This window comes from Ambystoma mexicanum, chromosome 4p (genome assembly GCF_040938575.1).
Source record: "Ambystoma mexicanum isolate Mex_15411 chromosome 4p, UKY_AmexF1_1, whole genome shotgun sequence".
NCBI lineage: Eukaryota > Metazoa > Chordata > Amphibia > Caudata > Ambystomatidae > Ambystoma > Ambystoma mexicanum.
This window is the reverse complement of record NC_090927.1, coordinates 294,687,059-294,701,164: the sequence shown is the minus strand read 5'-3', so window position 1 is coordinate 294,701,164 and position 14,106 is coordinate 294,687,059.

Below are 14,106 nucleotides of genomic sequence, written 5' to 3'. Positions count from 1 at the left end.
TTGGTCAAATGTTCCTCCACTCCCATCCGAGAAAGGGCATCAGCTTTACCGTTTTTTGTACCAGGTCGATAGGTAATTATGAAGTCAAACTCGGCAAAGAATAGTGCCCAACGGAGTTGTCTAGAGGATTGGGCTTTTGCGGTTTTCAAATATTGCAGGTTTCGGTGATCCGTAATCACAGTAACGGTGTGTCGGGCCCCCAGAAGATAATGCCGCCAAGCCTTAAAGGCAGACTTGATAGCCAGAAGTTCCTTATCAGTAATAGTGTAATTGATCTCAGGAGGCGAGAATTTGCAAGACCAGAATGCCACGGGATGTAACTGATTGGTTACTGGGTCCTTCTGTGATAGAACTGCCCCCATGGCAAGGCTCGAAGCATCAGTTTCAACGATGTAGGGGAGTTCGGGGCGAGGATGTTTTAGAATTGGTGCAGAGATAAATTTTGTCTTCAAATTCTGGAAAGCTTGTTCCGCCTCGGTAGACCATTCAAAACGTTTGTTTTTCTTTAACAAGGCGGTGATGGGCTGGACTATTCGAGAGAATTCGGGGATACACCTGCGGTAAAAGTTGGCGAAGCCTAACATGCTTTGAACCCCTTTTACGGAGGATGGTGATGGCCATTTGAGAATTGCATCGACCTTCCTTGAATCCATACGCACTCCGCTAGGTGATAATATGAATCCCAAGAATTCAACTTCAGTCACGTTGAAAACACATTTTTCCAACTTAGCGAAAAGTCTGTGTTGACGCAACCTCTCGAGGACCATTTTCACGTGTTTCCGATGTTCAGATTCCGATGAAGAATAAACGAGGCTGTCGTCAATGTAAATGACAACACATACATCTATGAGTTCTCTGAGGACATCGTTCATAAAATATTGAAAGGCGACGGGGCATTGCAAAGCCCGAAGGGCATGACCTGATATTCAAATAGCCCATACTTGGTGCGGAAGGCCATCTTCCATTCATCACCCTCTTTTACTCGTACCAAGTGGTAGGCTCCTCTAAGATCCAGCTTTGTATATATGCATGCTCTTCTGACTTGGTCCAGGAGTTCAGGGATTAAAGGTAATGGATATCTATTTTTAACGGTGATCTGGTTCAGGGCGCGGTAATCTATACAAGTTCTAAGGTCCCCTTCTTTTTTTGGAACGAAGAACAAAGCTGAAGAAGCAGGGGACTTAGAAGGACGAATAAAACCATTCGCTAGGTATTGATCCAGGTATTGTCGGAGGTGAAGGTTCTCAGGCTCGGTGAGGGCATAAATTCTGCTACACGGAGGAGTAGATCCAGGTATCAGGTCTATCTGGTAGTCATAGGACCTATGAGGAGGTAGAGAGTTAGCCTGATCCTTCCGGAAAACATCTTGGAATTCTAGGTATTCGGGAGGTAACTGGGGAGTCTCCGAAGAAATTGCTGCTAGAGCAACACCAGGTGGAGGGTGACAAGTAGAGACACATTCTGGGAACTGAACCGTTCTTGCTCGCCAATCGATCTGAGGATTGTGTTTCTCTAACCAAGGTATCCCTAGAATAATCTGGAACTGAGGGGCCTTGATCACATCGAACACGATCTTCTCATGGTGTCCATCTTGACTTACTAGCGTCACTTCTTGAGTGGTATGCGTTACTGGTCCGGAGGCTATCTCCGTACCATCCACCGTAGTAATGACGTCCTTTACAGCCTTGGGACAAAGAGTTAGATTCATCCTCAAAACCATTTCCTGATCCACATAATTGCCGATGGCACCGCTGTCGACGTAAGCTTCAATCGCATGTAATCGATCTGGATGATCAGGGCTAATGAGGACCATAGGTATCACGAAATGCGAGGTCACGGAACTGGTTTTAACGCTCGGCAAGAGGACCTCTATTCTTGTCGGGCGAGGTTGTTTCCCTGCTCAGAGTTTGTGACCTTGGTAACTGCAGCTCCTACCGCCTTCTTGGCTGGTTTCACCGGACAGTCTCGAAGAAAGTGCCCTGAGTTTCCGCAATAGAGGCATAATTGCAACTGTTTTCTCCTTTCCCGCTCCTTTTGTGTTAGTGGTCCTTTCAGGCCCCATATTTGCATGGGTTCCCCGGAGTCTACTCCTTTGGAAGGAGTTGGTGGTTTGGAAAATACTCGAGCATCAAACTTGGAACGATCGGCCTTCCTGTTCTGCAGTCTGTGATCTATTTGAACGACTAAGTCTATATAATCCGAACAGTCTTGTGGGGGATTCACTACTTGGGCTAAAACGTCTTTGAGCTCTCCACGTAGACCTCTATAAAACAGCGTAATCCTTTTGTCCTCAGGCCATTGAGTTTCCACTATTAGTCTGTTGAAAGATGCAATATAAGCCAAAAGGTCTTGATTACCCTGTCGCAACGAAAGAAGCTCATTGTCCAAGGCCTGCCCCTGTGAATGTCTTGCGAACAGTTTTTCCATACTAAGCTGAAAGGCTTGAAAATCATGGAGAACCGGATCATCTTGATTAACTAGAGGGATCGACCAGTCTGCCGCATTGCCACTAAGGTACGAAAGCACAAAAGCTACTTTAGCTTGATCAGTTGGAAAGGCTGCTGGCCGGCATAAAAAATGCAACCGGCGCTGATTGATGAATACTGCAAACCTCTTTGGGTCACCAGAAAATTGTTCGGGCGGAGCCAGAGGTACATTCCCAGGTAGGTTGATCTGCACTGGATTCATAGGGGATATTGAAGGAAGATTTGCCCCTGATGCGGGTAACGGGGTCTGTCCGGCTTGTGACTGTATCAATTATCTAGCAAGATCGTCTGTTCGCTCCTTGGAAATAATTAGTTCCCTTCTTAGAGCATTCGTTTCCTGACGAGCTGCATGCACTTCTGCCCTTAGTTCCCCAAGTAACCGGGCTAGGTGGTCGGTATCCGAGGTTTCCATAGTGCCTGGGCGAGAGTTTTGCGGTAGGCTTTGCGTTCTGTAACGCTCACCCGATTCTCGCAGAGGCGCCGGTCTTGACTGGGCGACTACCGTATCTTCAAAAGTGATGTGCACCACCCGGTTGGCTCTTTGGGCTGGACCTCTGTGCACTGTATGCCTGACTCGAAGAGTAAGATGTCTGCAGATAGAAAATATGGGATTAATGAACTGGGGTTATTGGGGTGTCCCTATCTCTTTCCTTTTCTCCTCTCCTGTAGAACCCCAAAGGTTAACGCTCTCACCTTAGGTAAGTGAACGCCGAGCTCTCCATCTGCCTCGGGGCAGGGTGCTGTAACCAGTTTCTTCACTGGATAGGTAGCGCAGGCCTCTTGACTTCAGAGGACTGCTGTCCGTCGTTTACTTCACGAACGGTGAGTTCCGAATATTTCAAATGTCTTTAAAAGTCTTTTGTAATGCTGTCTCTTATTTTGCAGGGTTCCGGCGATGGCGGTTGACTGGCTGAAGTGAGTTGAGGATGGACCCGTATGCGGAATAGAAGCGCCTGGAAGCGCGTAAGTAAGCGCTTGTTGCTTGCTTCACGATGCGCACTAACTGTCCTTTTATTTTGCAGGTACCAGTTCGGAGCTGCTGAAGGATGCCGGAATGCCCACTGAGTTCGGCGTGGATGGAGTAATGGCACGTGAGTATTTAACGTTACCCAATGTCTTTAAACGCACCTTCTTTTGTCTTACAGATGCGGGATGCAGCGCCGAAGGCCTCCGGAGCGTGCGAAGAGTTGGTAAGCTTTTGTCTTTCAGATGCCGGAATGCAGTGCGATGACCTCCGGAGCGCGTGAAGAGTAGGTAAGCCTTTGTCTTTCAGATGCAGGAATGCTGCGCGAGGCGTTGATGACAGCCGATGGACCAGGTAAGAGATGCGCTGTCACTGAAGACCGTAGTGCTAACCTGTTCTTTCTTGTCTTTATAGATGTTGCTGAAGACTGGATTCAGGATGGTAAGCCTTTTTCCTTTAGGCCCATGATCAGATGCAGAAGACACGATGAGCGTTCTGCTGCAGAGGATGCAGAATAACGCAAAGCAAGATTCATCCATCGGGTGTGGTTTAAATAGCCTCCTGTAGTGCTTAGGTGTCTCCTTCCACAGCCACGCCTAGGTAAGAAAAGAGTTCCTGCTTTCCAGAAGAGTTCCAGTGTTCTGAACCTAGGGAGTGGCTCCTCCCCCACCCAACAGGAAAAGTAGTCCCAAACAGAAGAGGATCAGGGGTTCAACTGGCAGGTAAGTAAGCAGCATGGTCTGCTACAGGTAAGTCCACCCAAGCATTATGAGCCCGGCGCTTGCAGCGCTGGGACTGGGCATATTTATGAGCCTGGCGCCACTGGCGCCAGGACAGGGTCCAAAAGGTCCCAATTGGGACTGGCTGGCACTCGGAACCTGGGTTATGGGTCTGCTTCCAAGGGAGTTGGGTAAGTCCTGGCCTTTTGGAAGCAGAGATCATGACAGTGCAAGACGAGATGAATGGGGGCCTGCTGGCAGGTGCCCTGCACTGCTGGGGGGTGGGGGTGCAAGGGGACATGAGTGGGACATGTGTGGGGGCCTGCTGGTCGGTGCCCTGCACTGCTGGGGGGTGGGCGTGCAAGGTGACATGAGTGGGACATGAGTGGGGGCCTGCTGGCAGGTGCCCTGCACTGCTGGGGGGTGGGGGTGCAAGGGGACATGAGTGGGACATGAGTGGGGGCCTGCTGGCAGGTGCCCTGCACTGCTGGGGTGGGGGGTGCAAGGGGACATGACTGGGACATGTGTGGGAGTCTGCTGGCAGGTGCCCTGCACTGCTGGGGGGTGGGTGGGGGTGCTGGGGGATATGTGTGGGGGCCTGCTGGCAGGTGCCCTGCACTGCTGGGGGGTGGGGGTGCTGGGGGACATGTGTGGAGGCCTGCTGGCAGGTGCCCTGCACTGCTGGGGGGTGGGTGTGCAAGGGGACATGAGTGGGACATGAGTGGGGGCCTGCTGGCAGGTGCCCTGCATTGCTGGGGGGTGGGGTGCAAGGGGACATGAGTGGGACATGAGTGGGGGCCTGCTGGCAGGTGCCCCTGACGGCTGGGGGTGGGGGTGCATGGGGACATGGGTGGGACATGTGTGGGGGCCTGCTGGCAGGTGCCCTGCACTGCTGGGTGGTGGGGGTGGTGGGGGACATGTGTGGGGGCCTGCTGGCAGGTGCCCCTGACTGCTGGGTGTTGGGGGTGCTGGGGGACATGTGTGGGGGCCTGCTGGCAGGTGCCCCTGACTGCTGGGGGGTGGGGTTGCAGGGGGACATGTGTGGGACATCAGTGGGGGCCTGCTGGCAGGTGCCCCTGACTGCTGGGGGGTGGGGGTGCAGGAGGACATGTGTGGGGGCCTGCTGGTAGGTGCCCCTGACTGCTGGGGGGTGGGGGTGCAGGGGGACATGTGTGAGACATCAGTGGGGGCCTGCTGGCAGGTGCCCCTGACTGCTGGGGGGTGGGGGTGCAGGGGGGCATGTGTGGGGGCCTGCTGGCAGGTGCCCCTGACTGCTGGGGGGTGGGGGTGCAGGGGGACATGTGTGGGGAACTGCTGGCAGGTGCCCCTAACTGCTGGCGGGTGGGGGTGCAGGGGGACATGTGTGGGGACCTGCTGGCAGGTGCCCCTGACTGCTGGGGGTTGCGGGTACAAAGGGACATGAGTGGGACATGAGTGGGGGCCTGCTGGCAGGTGCCCTGCACTGCTGGGGGCTGGGGGTGCAAGGGGACATGAGTGGGGGCCTGCTGGCAGGTGCCCTGCACTGCTGCGGTGTGGGGGTGCAAGGGGACATGAGTGGGGCCTGCTGGCAGGTGCCCTGGACTGCTGGGGGGTGGGGGTGCAAGGGGACATGAGTGGGACATGTGTGGGGGCCTGCTGGCAGGTGCCCTGCACTGCTGGGGGGTGGGGGTGCAAGGGGACATGAGTGGGGGCCTGCTGGCAGGTGCCCTGCACTGCTGGGGGGTGGGAGTGCAAGGGGACATGAGTGGGGGCCTGCTGGCAGGTGCCCTGCACTGCTGGGGGGTGGGGGTGCAAGGGGACATGAGTGGGACATGAGTGTGGGCCTGCTGGCAGGTGCCATGCACTGCTGGAGGGTGGGGGTGCAAGGGGACATGTGTGGGACATGTGTGGGGGCCTGCTGGCAGGTGCCCCTGACTGCTGAGGAGTGGGGGTGCTGTGGGACATGAGTGGGACATGAGTGGGGGCCTGCTGACAGGTGCCCTGCACTGCTGGGGGTGGGGGTGCTGGGAGACTTGAGTTGGTGATCATATTGCAACATGACATGTGGCTTGGCTGGGGGGCATGCCCATGGTGGATGTGCTGCCTGCAGGACATGACAAGGGGTGCGGGGTAGTCCCCTGTGGTGTGGGCTGCCTTCAGGGGCCGTGGAGGGGGTAGAGGGGACACCTGGGAGGACCCACACTTCCAATTCACGTGTAGGACTTCCCGCGCACCCCCGAAATACACGTTCCCCGCTCTGACAGCAAAATCGCGTGTGAAACTTCATGCGCAGCCCGGTAATACACATACCCTACTCTTATCGCGTGTGAAACTTCCCACGCACCCCTGAAATACATGTACCCAGGCCAATCGCGTGTGAAACTTCCCGCGCACCCCTGAAATACACGTACCCAGGCCAATCGCGTGTGAAACTTCCCGCGCACCCCTGAAATACACGTACCCAGGCCAATCGCGTGTGAAACTTCCCGCGCACCCCTGAAATACACGTACCCAGGCCAATCGCGTGTGAAACTTCCCGCGCACCCCTGAAATACACGTACCCAGGCCAATCGCGTGTGAAACTTCCCGCGCACCCCTGAAATACACGTACCCAGGCCAATCGCGTGTGAAACTTCCCGCGCACCCCTGAAATACACGTACCCAGGCCAATCGCGTGTGAAACTTCCCGCGCACCCCTGAAATACATGTACCCAGCCCAATCGCGTGTGAAACTTCCCAAGCACCCCTGAAAGACACGTACCCAGGCCAATCGCGTGTGAAACTTCCCGCGCACCCCTGAAATACACGTACCCAGGCCCAATCACGTGTGAAACTTTCCGCGCACCCCTGAAATACACATACTCAGGCCAATTGCGTGTGAAATTTCCCACGCACCCCTGAAATACACGTACCCAGGCCATTCGCGTGTGAAGCTTCCCGCGCACCCCTGAGATACACGTACCCAGCCCAATCGCGTGTGAAACTTCCCGCACACCCCCGTAATAGACGTACCCCACTCGCACAGGCCCTTTCACGTGTGAAAGTTCTCGCGAACCACGTAATACACGTACCCTGCTGAAATCGCGTGTGAAACTTCCCGCGAACCCCAGTAATACACGTACCCCACTCGCACAGGCCCTTTCGCGTGTGAACCTTCACGCGCACCCCAGTAATACACGTTCCCCGTTTGGCGTTTGCTGTTTGGCAGCCCTGTAAACAGGTCCAGGGTTAGCGCAGCCCTTTGCGCTGAATTGGGAATTTTGATGGCTTTTCCTTGCGCGAGGGAGTTCTTGGGGGCGTAACTGGCGCTGCTGCAGGGTCGCTGTGCCACTCTGCGCCACGGCTGGTTTTGGAGGCTAAAATCCATGAGTACGAAATCGATTTTAGCGCACGCGGCTGGCGCAGACATTCGCACGCGCACACTGTGCACCAGCCGCGTGCGCCACTTTTGTGTGAAATTCTATGAATTACCCTGTGTATTTCATTCCTAAAAACCTGCTGACTACTCACATTGGTGTAGGATTGCTCATTTGTATTTAAACAAAACTGTGCAGGGGGAACATTAACCTAAACGCTATCTGTGTGCAAAACAAACTGTTCTTTTTCCCTGTGTTTTCTATTTTGCCTCCTTATAAGTGAATTCAATTGCTTAGCTTATTTCTGAAATGTATTGTCACCCTCTGGGTGATTCCTGCCCCATATATATATATCTATAGTAAATGTATAATAATTAACTACATATTTATCCTTACAAACTAGCCTGATTCCTGGTTCAGTGTGACTGGGGGGGGGGTCTCAGGAGAAGGGTGTGATATGAGTGGTATATCATTCAGAATATTGAACCTATAGATACAAATAAATAAGGGTTTTATTTGTGCACTACATGCTGGGCGAGACTTGGGTGTGTGCCAGATTGAAATCACTTACAGGTGTGTGTGGTTCAGGACATAGGGCTTCCACTTATTTTGTGTTGCTCCAGTGGTGTTAGTGCTGCTTCTTCTCTATTTCACGGATTTTATGGATGTGTCATAGTGAGGTTTGGAGTTAAATGTGTGACGTTGAATGATGTGTTTGTGACTGGTAAGGAAGAAAGGTGTGCTTTGAAGTGCTTTGTGTGTGTGTGTGTGTGTGTGTCTGTGTGTGTGTGTGTGTTTGTGTGTGTGTGTGTGATAAGCAAGGGAGGTTTGTTTTGAAGTACTTCGATGGATTGATGGATGTCTGGAATGCGTGAGGTCAGAGAGAAAGTTGTGAGGTGAGAGTGCTGATGTATGAGTCGGGAGGGCTAGTGTGCAGGTGTTCCAGCCCAGCTAGTTGGAAGATGTAGCCTGGGTGGTGGGATCCAGTGGGTTCCTCTTAAGCAATTTGATGTAACATCAATAAAGGAATTTATGAAGTAACTCACCTGAAGCATCCCAAAGTATGCTTTATAACACAGACCCACAAAGAGAAAGTGATTGGTCCTTCAATAGTTCTTCTGAACCTCACAGAACACCCCAGAACTCGTCATATGATTAACTGACTCCCATTGGCCCACCAAACAGTACTCTTACAACCTGAACTCATGTGTCAGCAGCATACTGTAGGCATGACAGACCTTAATTCCATATTGTATGGCACAGTCGCCTAACATATTCAATGGACAATTAGGCAGAGAAAAGAGCACCCTGTGACATCTAGTAAGGCATAGGATCCACCAGTGAAACACAGGACCGATGCTCACCTGATGGGTCCTTCCTAGAGATCCATTGAAAAACAGTCTCTTCGATTCCAGTAGTACTTCAGAGACAGTTGTAACCTACAGTCCTGTCTAATGCTGTCAACACGGTTGTATACTAATTGACCTTTTCACAATTGACCTCGGGAGAATTGACCTAATTTAGAAGGTCAATTAGGACATATATGCGGGGGAAACCCCATGCGACCCCCCACCCAATCCAAAACCCCTTGCAACCCCTCACCCAATCCCCTTATATTATTTATAATCCAAAACCAACCCAGTACATATATAAAATAACTAAAATAATATTAAGGTCAATTGTGCAGAAGGTCAATTAGGACCACTATAATTAGATCAATTGTGCAAAAGGTCAATTGTAAAAGGTAAATTTGGGTAATTCCGTCAACACATCACCTGATACTGGTCACAGACCAAGATGAACGCTTTTTAAAAGCTGGACATCAAATAAGCCATCCTGTTTCAAACGTTGTTCCAAATAGATGAATACTAGCTTGTCCAAAATATTCCCAACAGGACAAGAATGGTGATTAGGCTTCATTTGACAGGAGCATACATACACATATAGGATTTTGTTTTAAAGGCAGAGTGGAACAAGAGGCGGCTTTCCATTGGCATGGTTCTAGAGCACAGGTATTTGAGCTAAGTCCAACAGTTAGAGTGGGGAACTTGGGGGAAGAGACGGGACAAAGCACGATCATGGTAAAATGTGCCTTGGCTTCAAGGTGGGGATTAGCTGCTCGGTCAATGCTTGTCCAGACACTCTCAATGTATTCTCCAAAGCACCAACAGAATTCAATGAGCCTCTCATGCGCTGGTCACACAGGCTGCATGAGCCATGCGGTGTACCATCCATAATAGTGCCCCAGGCTGGTTCATTGAGATAAGAGAATGACAAAACATGTAGCATGACCACGGTCAAGAAGCCAAGGGGGAAAGTCGAAAAATGTGTAAGAATAAGCTCAACATATACAATGTAAAGTGAATCAGACATCAAGCAAAGAAGAAGAGTTTTTTTTAAAGGTTTTTTTTATAAATTAGGTGTGCTTTACTGATACTATTTGACAAAGCATAACCAAATTGTTCCAGGGAGAGAAACTGTAGCATCGGAATGTGGGCAACACAATTTCTTTTCTGGTGGGTCAGATTGCTTGCCTGTAGCTGACCCTCTCATGTGAGGGTGCAGCAAGGTGCTGACATGCATTTCAGTATTTAAAATACAGATGGAGGATCCAGGGAACTGTTATTCTGTGGCGTGAAGAGCCTAGAAGAAGACATCTAAACTACCAAAGTTCAGACGCCAGAAATGCATTTCAGAACAGACGGTATTATTCCCAGTAGCTGGGATGTCAACATCCTCATCACAGCTTCCCAGTTCACTTTTTTATGGCAATGCTTTTCGATTAATCCCTAATAGTAAAAGTCATCCAGTGCCTTCTAAAATAGGATTATATCACAAAGCACTTTCTAAAAAATAAATATATTTAAAAAAAAACTATGCACAGGTGATGGTTAGGTCTCAGTCCTTGGACTATGCGTGAGTGTGTATACTTATTCTATTTCCGTGCGAGTGTGTATTTCCCGCTCTAAGGTGTGCGCTCTGCTCCCTTGACCCCTGAACCCGCCGCAATGCCACGCAGCACCTCTCGGACTCCGAGAAGGATTCTGGGAAATGCTGACTCGGCCTGGATCGGCCGCCTCATTTGTCTTCATTGCTGTCGTGTTTGTTCTTTCTGCTTCACCTTTGACTTTCACTGCAGGGTAATGTTCCTTCTGCCCTTGTCATTTTTCCCCGTCCCCTCCTGTGCAGTGTGTCTTATTTATTTGGCGTCCACCGTTACCTGACGCCATTATTCCTGCTCTCTTTTTTTGAGATGCCTGCTGAATGAGCTTCTTTTTTCCATTTAATCATCTCGCCTCACTACACCCCTTGCTTCTCCTCAGTTAGTTCCACGCGCTTTTCTTGCTCCGCTTATGGCCGATTCATTACGCTCTGTCCTTTCTTTGCTGGCATCTGCATTTCGCCTTCTGTGCATCACTCGTTTATTGATTTACTCATCATGTGTGGTGAACAGTCCTTGCAGACAGTATGAGAACCCCTTTGAGTCAATGCGTTGATCTGAAAGTGGTCTCTTCTTTTATTCTGTATGTAATTCAATCTATGAAATATGTGTACTTTTCTATATAATTAAATGAATAGGTAGAAGTAAGTTCAATGATTATTTTATTTTTAAAATGCTGTCTTTAACGCTGGCTTTTTCAACGTTTTTTTATTTATTGATCAGTGATTTATAAGGTGCCGACTGCAACGCTGCCACTTCGCAGCGCCCCCAGAGGTAATAGGAGACGGGGAGGGGCATGGTATCATTATTCCCAACTCAAGGGCTATATAGACCAGGTAAGTGTAACCCCCCCCCTCAGCAGGCGCCACGAAGGGGTGGCCAAGGGGGGGCCATGGCCACCGTTATAAAAAGCTCCCCCCACCGGCCAGCCTGCCTCTATGCAACCTCCACGCCAAGATTTGCAGAGAACTTATCAGATCACCCCTATGAAAAATGTCTGGGGGCTCCCCCTCTCAGTGCAGTGTCAGGAAGTGAAGGAGACAGCAAACATTTAAAGGCAAAACAAGAGGCCGTCAGAATTTGAAGAACAAGTTCATGACAGCACAGCAACCAGTGATGACAGATGGGGAGTGTTAGGGGAGCGTGCGGGTGGGGGTGTTGTGTGTCTGGGAGGGGAAGTGAGTCAAGAGGTGGATCCCATGCGCATAGCGATTTGTGGCTCCTAGCATGTGGCAGTGAGTTCACAAGGTTTGCGTGTGACTTTACCCAACGTGAAGTTGCATGTTGAAATCACTGAATGTGGTTGGGTTTGTGCCTGAGCGCGTGTGCAATTTCTTTGTGAGGTCGACCCCTCAACACGCCCATGTTCTTCCTCATTTTTGCCTGGAGAATGGGGAATATGCATGCTCCATCCCCGATTTATTTCCTTGTGTATGCCTGTTCCAGACTGCTAGGAGTGTCGTGCAAAACGCTCGACTGCAGGCAAAGACGAGAATGACCCGCGCACAATCCCGGTGTTGTATGCTATCCTGCCTCCCATGGTAGCTTGTGGGAGGCAGTGTTCGGCAATCTTCGTAGACACGCCCACTCGATGGCTACAGCCATACATACAGCCCAAAATGAAAATCTACTGTGATAGCCCGCCCTCCTACATCTCTGTTCAGGGATTGGCCAGAGCTACCAGGTGGGCGTTGTTGTGGGCGTTGTTTCAGGGCCTTCACTCTGTCATGGGAAGCCGAATATCATACTGTATGGTATAATATACGGCTTCCCATGTTTTTTATTTAATACTGTGCAAAGTCGGGGAGCCTAGCATTCGCTCAGTTGTACATTTGCGCACATGTTATTATTTTAAATGGTATAATCATAAGAAAGGTTGTACTGTTACAGTAGATGGGGCACTTAAACATTTTTTTATGGCATAATTAACCTATGGGGCGCTTAAACATTTTTTATGGCATAATTAACCTTTCTATATTTTATTCCAACATCACACTACAGTCAAAATAAGAAAGGTTGTACTGTGACAGCAGATGGGGCGCTTAAACATTTTTTATGGCATAATTAACCTTTCTATATTTGATTCCAACATCAAAACACGCGCAATCACTGCAGGAGCCTCTCTTAAGGATAAAGGGGGAGCTGGGGCTCAGTTAGTCACACAACTCTGTCATAATGCAGGGTGGGGCACGGTAGGGTCTTCCTTCAGCATGTGTTATTGGGAAGGGCAGTCACCAGTATTTTACGTAATATTTGTTAAGCTCCCTGTTCACCCCCGGCTTGGTAAACTGTGCACACTATCACACACTGCTGCAAGTGACTGGTATGGGCTGTGCTATGTCATGGATACAACACCATTGGGTTAATGAGGCTCCAGCCCCCTACCTGAAATTTTGGGCTGTTTGTATGGGGATGAAATGCAGACTAGTGAGAGTCTGTGTAATTCCTTTCCTTTTGTCCTCAGCAGTGCTGTTCTTCGGCATTCATGCATTCAGCCATCACACACTACAATGGGGCATTTCCAACCGAAGGATCCCCTTCCACTTACAGCTACAACTATCAATTCTGTGTCTGCTTCCAAGACGGATCTATGTGATTACTGTGCCCCAATTACTATGACCCCCCTAAATGTTGACTTTTATTTCAACCCCATTTTCCCCCCATATATATGCAGGGAGAGGCACCAGCAGTCCCCCTACATGTATTATGGTAATTTGCATCCCCTGTCTCCCTGGGGTTAACTCACAATGAGACAAGTGGTCATCCTCTTTTACATTAAATCTGGTCCCTACAAATGTATCAGCAACAACTATCTCCTCCCTTGACACCCCATACCTTTTCATTGTGGGGGTGCATGATATCATGGCCTGAACGCACCTATGGTAATTCTCATACCCTTTTTTTCTGGGGTTAACGCACACTGACACAGGTGGTCATCCTGTTCTATCTTTACTCTGGTCCCAAATGATATAGAGGCACCACCTAGCCCTTCCCTGGATACCTCCATACCCTTTGATTGTGGGGGTGCAAGATATCATGGCCTGAATGCACTTATGGTAATTTCGCATCCCCTGCCTCCCTGGGGTTAACTCACACTAACAGAAGTGGTCACCCTGTTTTATGTTTAATCTGGTCCCAAACCGAAGTAGATGTACCATCTAGCCCCTCCCTGGACACCACATACCTTTTGATTGTGGGGGGTGCAAGATATCATGGCCTAATTGCACCTATGGTAATTTGCATCCCCTATTTCTTTGGGGTAATTCACACTAACACAAGTGGTCATCCTGTTTTATGTTTAATCTGGTCCTAACCAATGTAGAGGCATCACCTAGCCCCTCCCGGAACACCCCCATGCCTTTTGATTGTGGGGGGTGCAAGATATCATGGCCTGAACACACCTATGATAATTCGCATCCCCTACCTCCCTGGGGTTAACTCACACTGACGCAAGTGGTCATCCTGTTTTATGTTTAATCTGGTCCTAACCAATGTAGAGGCATCACCTAGCCCCTCCCAGAACACCCCCCTACCTTTTATTTGTGGGGGGTGCAAGATATCATGGCCTGAACACACCTATGGTAATTCGCATCCCCTACCTCCCTGGGGTTAACTCACAGTAGCGCACGTGGTCATCCTGTTTTATGTTTAATCTGGTCCC